The following is an 8318-nucleotide window of genomic DNA, read 5'->3' as shown; positions in this document are numbered from 1 at the left end:
TCCTCACCTCAGAGCTCGTAAAGTTGAAGAGCTTTTTCAACGTCCCGAAAACTGCCCAGCACTAGGTATGCCAACTATAAATCCCGATCTTTGGACTCAGTTGCCCAAATATCAGAAGGAGCACGTTAAACGACTCCAATCCGCCCAAGGTTAGCTAGCCAAGAGCTTAACAGGGGTTATCGGGGTGAAAGAAACTCTCCTACAATTCAACACCTATCCGGATGAACTCCCAAGTTTGTTCAAGGAGCTGAACGAAAAACTTGATGCCTGCGTTGCTATTCTGAGCAATGCTCACCTTGAAACATCATCTCGGCGAAGAGACATATTGAAATCGGCATTAAACCTTAGATTTCACTCTTTTTGCAGCACAAAAACCCCAACAACTAATTACCTTTTCGGGGACAATATCCTCGATGCAGGCAAGGAAATTTCATTTACTCAAAAAATGGCAAGGTCAATCGCTCCCTCACGCTCCTCTTCCGCATCGACTTCACGTTCGCCTTACCGAAACTCAAGCCATCAATTCACCCGCCCTCACCAACCTTCCACCAGTCATTTAAACTACCGAGGCGAAACGGACAATTCATGGAAATCCCGACAACAGAACCGACAAATGGCAACAAACTAGCAATATCCAACTTTTCCCAAGAAGAATCACCAGAAGTAACAAAAGAACCACGGGTAACTGGTACAACTAAATGTTATCTTAAAAATTGGCACACACTTACTAATAATCAAATCGTTCTAAACCTCGTAAGAGGCATTCGCATTGATTTTTTTCAGGTTCTCGTCAAAATTTCATCCCTAAACCAATTCAGTTTGGTGAAGATGAACTTAACTGCATCGATAATGAAATTCAAATCTTATTTCGCAAAGAGGCTATCATTCCCATTTATCCAGACGCGTCTCAATTTTTATCCAATATTTTTACGAGACCTGAGAAGTCTGGAGGATTGGGCACTATCATCAATTTAAAAAGGCTGAACAAACATGTAAAGAAAGTTCATTTCAAGATGGAACATATTCCCACATATTTACCCTTGCCAAAACGCAACGCATTTATGACTTCAATCGATTTACAAGATGTATATTTTTCTTCACCTATTGTGGAACTATGTCGCAAATACCTACGTTTTATGTGGCGAGCCACTTTGTACGAATATCAATGCCTTTGCTCAGCTCCCTATTATTTTACCAAAGTTATGAAGCCGATTTTCTCTAAATTTTGGCGTGAAGGTATCTATTGTACCCATTATATACATAGGTGATAGCTTATACCTTCAAACTTCGGAAATGAAACTTGTAGAAGATACAAACCGAGCCAAAAATCTTCTTTAAAGTCATGGCTTCAGAATCAATTATGAGAAATCGTCTCTTACACCATCAAAAAACAACACCCATTCAGGTTTTGTTATCGATTCTGAAACATATACAGTCAGTCTCCCTGACGAAAAAGTTGTAAGAATAGGACAAGCTTGCAAAGAATTACTTGATGCCCAGTTAGCCAATTCGCCAAAGTGCTTGGCCTGCTTGTTTCATCTCTTTTAGCCGTTCATTACGCCCAACTGCATGCTAGTTACCTAGAAATCTATAAAAAGCTTAAAACTTTTGGGTCATTAAGATGACCACATTCAAACCAAAAAGCACGCCATTCAAACCAAAAAGCACGTATTTTGGTCGACCGATGCTCGTCCGTGCCCGTAGGCATGATCAGTTAATGCCAGCTATGGGCCGCCTATGAGCCTTAGGCCATGAGCAAAAATCAGCTAAATATCTTATTCCTATCTTCAAAAGTTCAAAATGTGAATCCAAACACATTTTTAGCTATTCGGATATTGATAATTGTATTTAGCTGGAAAGAAAGTTTTCGAGGACATGAGAAATCTCTTTAAAGAAAGCTTCATTTTATAGAATAATGTCCCAAATGTACTAAATTGCTAACATTCTATCCTTAGTTTATAGTTCTTTTGTTGATTTTTCAAGTAAATGTTTTGCATAAACCGTGTTTCATTCTCTCCTCCATCTTCATCTCCTCCATATTTTTCCCCTCCATCTTATATTGCTTACGTGTGTGTGAATAAAGGAAATGCCACAACAGCAGGCTGCTCGACGGACTCCGATGGAATTCTTGCGGCGAAAAATAGATAAAAAGTAGCTAGTAAATAACGCGACGAGAATGAACAACAACAAACGGACTAAGTCAGTTATGGCTAATATTTCACACCGGCATACGGAGTTTCATCAGAGCAAAAGTGTTATTCGACTTACTTTAAAAGCTGAGAAAATTTTCATAACGAAGTACACTGAAAAGGTTATTCTAAAATTTTGCAAGCCCTTTCCTATCTCAATGCTACAATAGACCAAATTATGGGACATATTGATGAAACAAAGTTTGAAAATATTGTCACAGGCTTTCCTCTAGCAAAAATCAATTTTAGATGTAGTTTCTGACCATCCTCAGATACCATATTTCCAAAATATATTTTGTCGCCAACCATGGTGGCGGTCTTTCAAAACTTTGATATTTTGGCCCATCCAGTGGCGAAGCCAAAGGTCGTGCCTGTCGTGCCCGGCACGACCATAAACTTCCAAAAGTAAGGTTTTCACATATTGGCAAAAATTTATTTTGCTCCGCGAAAATGTTTCAAATATAGACAAAAATTAGTCGTATAATCGACAAATCGATCAAGCTTATCACGCAGACATAAGTGAATTCTATTTCGTCATCGGTCCCAGCTCCCTACAGAGCTGCACGAGATAGTGTGCCGCAGTGCATGTGAACCAGTTGTGTGCAAATGCTTGTGTTGCCAGCTGTGTGTAATTACAATTTGTGGTTGCTTTAACGAGTTTTTGCAGAGCCTACGTTTCCCGACAAACTTTCTGGAATTTAATCTGCTCAACTGTTTGGTTTATCTTAGCCAGATAAGTATTTCATATATCTTCATTATCATTTCATTATCTCATAGATGTCTGCTGAAAACAGCGAAATACGGGACTTGGCAGCTAGTCAAGCTTCCATTTCCGAGACCATTTTATCTAGGCCTGTTATGCCAGAACATTTAAGGGGCACTTCTGATCAACCTCTTAATACTGATCTACTTTTTGTTCTACAGAAAATGAACGACACAATCGTCTCATCCAATCAATTACTTTCCAAGTTTGTCAAAAACTATCCTAAACGTCGTTCAGATCACAGGCCCTCAGACTCTGATTTTGACTCTGATTGTGGCGAGTTTGAAGAACCTCCCAGAAAACGAAAATTACTTGCCACGGCCACTGTGTCTGTAGCGCCAAATAGGCAACAAAATATTTCAGATGTGCCTACCGATAGTCCTGCACGCTCACCCGCCCCTTCTACAGCCGGGCATTTGCATGAGACTCGTCCTTCAGCAGACGATGCAGTGAGTCTCTTTGGTGAGCAAGACATTGACGAAGGAGTCAATGACATTGAAACCCTCATCTCTCAAGATGAATTCTTAAATGAGGTAGAGAATGCTGTTGCTACAGCAAAACCAAAAGGTCCACCAATTTCCGAACATCTGGCAAAGATTCTCAATGACAAATTTCATATTGAGCTTGAGGCCTCGCAGCGCAAAACTCTTCTCGAAAAGTATTCAGTGCCAGAAAACTGCACGGGCCTATATCGCCCGCGAGTTAATCACGAAATCTGGAATTGTTTGAGCGCCAATTCTAAAGTAATTGACAAAAACATGAGTTTATTGCAAGATGCACTATTGACAGCCTCGAGTGCTGTTGCCATGTCCATTGAGGACATACTTAAGTATCGCGAGACAAAAAAGGACCTTGATTACCAGAGTATGGTTTCTCGCCAGATTGACATTTTAACCCTTCTTGGTTATGTCTGTAGTGAACTTTCATATCGTCGAAAAGAAAGTTTACGCCCCTCGATCTCTCCTGAATTTAAGGCGGCATGCGGGCGTACCACCAAACCAACTACCTTATTATTTGGTGATGACCTACCTAAAACTATGCAGGAAGTTCGCACTACTAACCGTATTCTTCAAAACTTTCCCTCAAATCGCTATACACGCCGAGGTGCATACACCCGTTTCCAAGCTGACCGTAACAACAACAATTCTTTTTTATTGCAGCGGGGGAGGAATCAATTTCCTCCCCGCCGAAATCCACCCTACTACCCACAAAAGAAAAGGTCTACAAAGAATTGGAAAATGTGAAAGAAAAGGTATCAGACCTACATTTATTCCTGCAACAGCTTTTATTTCCATATTTACGACAGAAAGTTAAAAACTTTTCTGCAGGCCAGATCTCTCATTATTTACATAATTGGAAAAAGCTGACATCAGATCCATATATCTTAAATATCGTTTCGGGTGATATGATCGAATTTGAAAACCCCCCGCCAACTCAGCATAATTATCCGGCTAACACGATCTCGCGAGACTTGCTACCTGCAGTACACAAAGAAATACAAGATCTACTCTCTAAGAAGGTCCTCTCTAATGTAACACATGAGAATTCTGAATTTATTTCACCTATTTTTTGTGTACCAAAACAGGATAATAAAGTGCGCCTTATCCTGAATTTGAAAAAACTTAACTCATTTGTCTCCTATAAACACTTTAAAATGGAGACTATCCAACATGTCTTGACCATGATTACGCCTAGTTGCTGGATGGCATCTATTGACCTGAAAGATGCATATTATAGTGTGAAGATTCATCCTGGTTACCAGAAATTTTTGAAGTTTACCTTTCAGAATCAGCTATATGCGTATACTGCTTACCCAAATGGGCTTTCCTCCTGCCCCAGGCAGTTCACAAAATTACTAAAACCCCCTATTGCTACATTAAGGTCACAGGGGCACATTGTTTCTAACTATATCGACGATATATATATTCAAAGCAACTCATACGGTAGCTGTGTAAATTCCATTCTGTCTACCTTCCAACAATTCAACAATCTTGGGTTTGTTGTCCACCCGGACAAATCTGAATTCATCCCCAAACAAAAAATACAATATCTGGGTTTTATACTGGATTCTGTATCTATGACAGTCACATTACCAAATGCTCGTAAACACAAGGTCAAGGGGTACCTGGAGTTACTGTGTATTAAGCCAAATAACGTGCTTATCAGGGACGTCGCTAAAGCTGTGGGTTATATGGTATCGTGCCTCCCCGCTGTTCCGTTTGGAGGCATTCATTACAGACACCTTGAAGATGAAAAAATTAAGGCCTTAAAATCTTCCAATGGGAATTTTGATACAACTATGTCCATAACCAAACTTGCTCTTGCTGAACTTTACTGGTGGGTTAAAAACCTAGATAGTAGCTTCGGTTATATTAGACTTCCACCTGTTCAAGCTACCATTTTCTCAGATGCTTCCCCCCTGGGTTGGGGAGCGACGTTTAACGGTGTTCCTACAAATGGAACATGGCTCCCCTCTGAAATCATTTACCATATTAACGTTCGGGAGCTTTTAGCTGCATACTTCGCCCTAAAAAGTTTCAAATCTGCAATTAAAAACAAACATGTTAAGCTAATGATCGACAATACCACTGCTGTCGCTGTTATCAATCATATGGGCACTAATCATAGCAAAGAATGTAACTCTGTTGCAGTCAAGATTTGGTCCTTTTGTTATGAAAACAATCTTTGGTTGACAGCATGTCACATTCCAGGCAAATCTAACATTATTGCTGATAAGGAATCAAGAAACTTTCTTAAACAAGATGCAGAATGGATGTTGAACTCAAATGTTTTACAGAATGCATTATCTAGCTTGCAATTTAAACCGGACATTGATCTTTTTGCCTCAAGGCTTAATAGTCAGTTTGATAAATACTGCTCACTTAGGCCCGACCCCGGTGCTGAGGTAATAAATGCTTTTACCTTCCCTTGGAGCAATCTAAAGTTTTATTCCTTCCCTCCATTTAGCTGCATTCTCCTTGCCCTACAAAAAATTCAACAAGATCAAGCAACCGGAATTCTTGTAACCCCAAACTGGCCTACTCAACCGTGGTTTCCCATTCTCAAAAAGATGCTGTGTGCCCCACCTGTCCATCTAAGACCAAGAAAAAACCTGTTGCGGTTACCAACAATGCCTCAATTACAACATCCACTTCTCCACAAACTGCAGTTAATGGTTTGTTTAGTATCCGGGAAGCCCTCTCATTGCAGGGTTTCACGACCCCCTCTGTAGATATCATTATGGCTTCGTGGCGAGATTCAACTCAAAAACAATATGCTACTCATATAAAACGCTGGGTTGACTTTTGTACTCGACATGGCTGCAATCCAGTTCAACCAAATGTACATAATGCTGTGCTCTTTCTAACCTCGCTTTTTGAATCCGGCCTCTCGTATAGCTGTATCAACACCGCTCGTAGTGCACTAAGTTCCATATTAAACTCTAGTAATGATGAAATATCTTTTGGAAACCTCCCGATTGTCAGACGTTTTATGCGAGGTGTCTTCCAATTGCGCCCCACATTTCCGAAGTATAACTCTGTTTGGAGTGTCCATACTGTGTTTGATTTCATTCGCTCTTGTCCGTGCGTGGAACAACTGACTCTTAAAGACCTTACTCTTCGGTTAACTTTTCTCCTATGCTTGCTGAGTGGTCAAAGACGACAGACAATTCAAGCCTTACGTATTGATGCAATGGAAGTTACCACTTCTAGCTACGTCTTTTACATTGTTCATCTGTTAAAGCATTCTCGTCCAGGCCATCATCAAAACCACTCCAAAATCTGGTACCTTGTGATTTGGTCGTGCCCAACAATAGAAGCTTCAATTGGACAGCCTATGTTTGGTCGTGCCCAACAATAGAGAAAAACAATGCTAGTCGTGCCCTCAGAAATGAGCACGACCTCGTCATAATAATAATAATAGTTGAGGTACGATTTCCAGCATTTGATTGGCTGAAGCTGGAGGAAATCAATCACGAGGTCGTGCCCGTTTCTGACGGCAAGACTATCTGCACCCTGTATCATTGGGGCCTACTTGTCAATACTGCAGGCGTTTGTGGATGTTGGTGTGATATCAGGGTGATTTGAATGGTGCATGTAAATGTTCCAGTCCAATAAACCGTTGTAATTTATCAGGAAACTGGTTAACGACTGTGGAGGGATTGTTTCATAGTTATTTTGACTCAGCCTATACGGAATCAATCCAATGGATCTCTTTGGTAGGCGAACAAGTTCTCATTCACCTAAACAGAATCAAGATCTTCAAATGTGCAAGATGCTATCTTATCTAAAAAATGGACAATAATTTGAATATCATCTGGATGTTTTTAACGTGATCAGAATGGAAAATATGGCAGTTTTTCGTTCGGATTTGTATCAGAGAGACGCACACTGAACGGGATAAACTGAATCAATCAATCAATAAAATAATCAATATTTATTTTGACAACAGTATACTTAGGTGTTCAAGACGAAAGTATTATGAACATTTGGGGCAAAATGTACATAAATATCTATTCATTTTACATTAGTTATGAGGTGTTTGATGTATTTTTGGACTAGAATCTTCCCAGTAGAAAGTTCTGAATTTTGAAAGTATTTATAGTAGAAAACCTCTTTGCAAATTAGCTCTACTGGAGTTTTACCCTCCTTAAAACACGTGAAAGGGAAAAATGAAATAGCATTGATCAACCTGTTGATGGTTTTGTTTATGTTTCTGATGATATGTTTTCAAGCTCAGCCTAGTGATTTTCTGATTTTTTCCCTTGCTTTCCATGTAATTTGGTTGTGTGCAGTTTCCTTGGGTGTGCATATATTTTCCTTAATATAGGTAACTTTCTCCATGAATTAGTCAGTTTGTCTTAAATAAGCAGGGTGAAATAATCTTTAAGCTATTACACATACCCCCCTTAATTTTTTGCTCAAGAAACACTGTTGTCTGCAAATAACTCTCAGGCTCATGATTATTCTGTATTAAATTTGTGACCCCAGTCATCTGATCTCAGTATTTCCACCTAGCTGGACACTGAAGAGATTTATTGAACATTCTTCATTTGTGTATGCTGCCCTGTTTATTCATAAATTGTCATGATCTGTTTTTCAATGATTAATTTAATGCTGCTTTTCAATTGGAATTTTATTCAAACCTTATAATGGTTATTTCATCTTATGCAACTTTCAAATATTGTCATGCATGGTGTAGTTTATCATTATCATTTAAGGCATAACCTTAAATTAAGTATCTAATTGATTGGTGAATCTCTGTGAGTGGTTTGGTTCAGCTTAACAAAGTGGCTACCTACAAATCTTTATGCAACAAACCTGATGAAAAAAGGATTTTAAAGAAAGATTGCCTTCATTTTACCA

The sequence above is a fragment of the Rhopilema esculentum genome, chromosome 10 (assembly GCF_057945365.1).
Source record: "Rhopilema esculentum isolate cy_ngs chromosome 10, ASM5794536v1, whole genome shotgun sequence".
In the NCBI taxonomy this organism is placed as follows: Eukaryota; Metazoa; Cnidaria; class Scyphozoa; order Rhizostomeae; family Rhizostomatidae; genus Rhopilema; species Rhopilema esculentum.
This window is presented reverse-complemented; position numbering follows the sequence as displayed.